Raw genomic sequence first — 2,500 nt, forward strand, 5'->3', positions numbered from 1 at the left:
ATTAAATAAAAAAAAAAACTATTATTTTCAATATACAGGGCGTTTCAAAAGTCTTGGGAACATAACGATTTTTAATAACTCAAAAACTATTAGGAGTTGAAAAATGAAATTGGTACCGATGGAAAGGTTAAAGTTTCAAGTTTTGTGGGGAATCTTCAAAGTTGCTCAATATGAGCAGCATTCGTCACACGGCAGACATCTAGTCGATAGTCCATTTCCTGCCAAACGCGTTCTAGCATCTTGACGTCAATGGTTCCCACAACTGCCGTTACTCGTCAATATCTCTTGGAAGGGGCGGCACATAGACCTGTTGCTTGACAAAGCTCCAGAGGAAAAAGTCACACGGGGTAAGATATGGAGACCTAGGAGGCCAGGGCATGAGAACATCATCACCTCGCCCAGATCTCCCAATCCATCTACCAGGCAGCCTTGTGTTAAGAAACTGCCTTACTCTAAGACTCCAGTGTGGTTGTGCACCATCTTGTTGAAAATGAAGTCATCAGATTCTGCTCCTTCCAACTGAGCCATTAACCAGTCTTCCAGCATGTTGAGATAGGATTCAACAGTGATAATTGCCTTTTCAAAGAAGAACGGTCCATAGACACCTTTCTTGGAAATTGCACAAAACACGTTCACTTTTGGTGAATCTCGCTCGTGCTCAAGAATTCATGAGGATTCTCAGTGCCCCATATGCGAGTATTATGCTTGTTAACTTTGCCATTCAGATGGAAGGTCGCCTCATCGCTAAAAACAAGCCGGTCATCAAAGCCGTTATCTTTCAACTTCTCTTGCATTGCAATGCAAAAGTCACGGTGAAGTGGCTTATCAGTGTCCTTCAACTTTTGGACCAACTTGAGCTTGTAAGGTACCATTTGCAGTCGTTCCCTTAAGACACGCAAGACAGTTGCTGGAGCAAGCTGAAGTTCCCTGCTGGCTCTTCTCACTGATTTACGGGGGCTCCGCTGAAAGGCTGTCCGAACTTTCTCAACTGCATTTTCTGAAATTGAAGGGCGACCTGTTCGCTTACTTGGGCACAAACACCCATCTTTCACAAATTTAGCATGCCATCTGACAATGGATTTCCTTTCAGGGGCTTCTTTTTTAAATTTCCTGCGAAATGCACGCTGAACACATGTCCACGATTCAGTCTTCGCAAATTGGAGGACGCAAAATGCCTTGTCTTGTTTAGAGAACGCCATTACTGCACCTGGAAAGATAAGACGAAAATCATTAGTATGACCAAAAACTTGATTAAGCAAGCTTTAAAATGGCACCAGTTTCCTTTTTCTACCTGGAATAGTTCATGAGATATAAGCATTTGTAATGTTCCAAAGACTTTTGAAACACCCTGTATATTATGACCATTGTGGACGGAAATCGAAATAATTAAAGTAAAAGTCAGATTTACTCGTTTATAATCATAGCTGACGCCCAGACAAAACATTTTTTGGTAAATATTGATTTAGTAGAAGACAGTCTAGAAATTCTTAGAGCGATATTGGGAACTATTGATTTTAATATTGATTTAGGGTGGTTTGATTGATTGTGGACATATAGAAGTGATTGGTTAGGTTTATGGTATGGTTCAAGGGTAGAATTTTCAAGATTTAAGGTTATGTCTAAGAAATTAACAATTTTTTTTATTAGGGTCGATTTTTATACTAAGTCCATAATTTTTAAATAATTTATGTAGAGCTTTAATTGCTTTTTCATAACTTTTATTAGTAGAATTCGTTATGAAAAGTGCATCATCTCTATATAGCCCTCCTTCATATATAGAGATGATGCACTTTTCATAACGAATTCTATGGTTCAACCCCCCGTATTCCAAAAACCTAGAAACAAACATAGCTAGAGAATTTTTAAAGATATTAGATAAGAACTTTAAAGCCCCCCATAGATATAATAAGATTTTCAATAAGAACACAATTAAAGTCTCTTACTCTACTATGCCTAACCTTCATCAGAAAATAATTAGCTCTAATAATAAGAAAATTAATAAACTACAAAATACAACTATACAAAATACATCGGACTGTAACTGTAGAAGAAAAAATAAATGTCCCCTACAAGGCTCATGTAAAATTAAAAATGTTATCTATAGCTGCAGAGTATCAAAAACTCCAAATATACAAGAACCTATCAACAGCCATAACTCAACTACCAGATTAAATAATAACACCAACTTAAATCAATCTACCGATCAATTACTAATCAACCCACCACATTATAATCCAACATTAGACCTAACGGAAAATAATCATAATAATCAAGAGGTAATATATATTGGTTCCACATCTGGCCCAATAAAACATAGAATTTCAACGCACAAACATTCTTTTTAAAAATAACTCTCTATCAAACCAAACTACTCTATCCAACTGTATTTGGCAACTAAAAAATAGCAATATTTCTTTCAACTTAAAATGGCAAATAATTGAGACTTGCAAATCATATAAACCAGGAGATAAATTTTGTACACTATGTACAAAAGAAACCA

This window comes from Euprymna scolopes, chromosome 31 (assembly GCF_053919585.1).
Source record: "Euprymna scolopes isolate OS-2025 chromosome 31, ASM5391958v1, whole genome shotgun sequence".
Classification (NCBI taxonomy): domain Eukaryota; kingdom Metazoa; phylum Mollusca; class Cephalopoda; order Sepiida; family Sepiolidae; genus Euprymna; species Euprymna scolopes.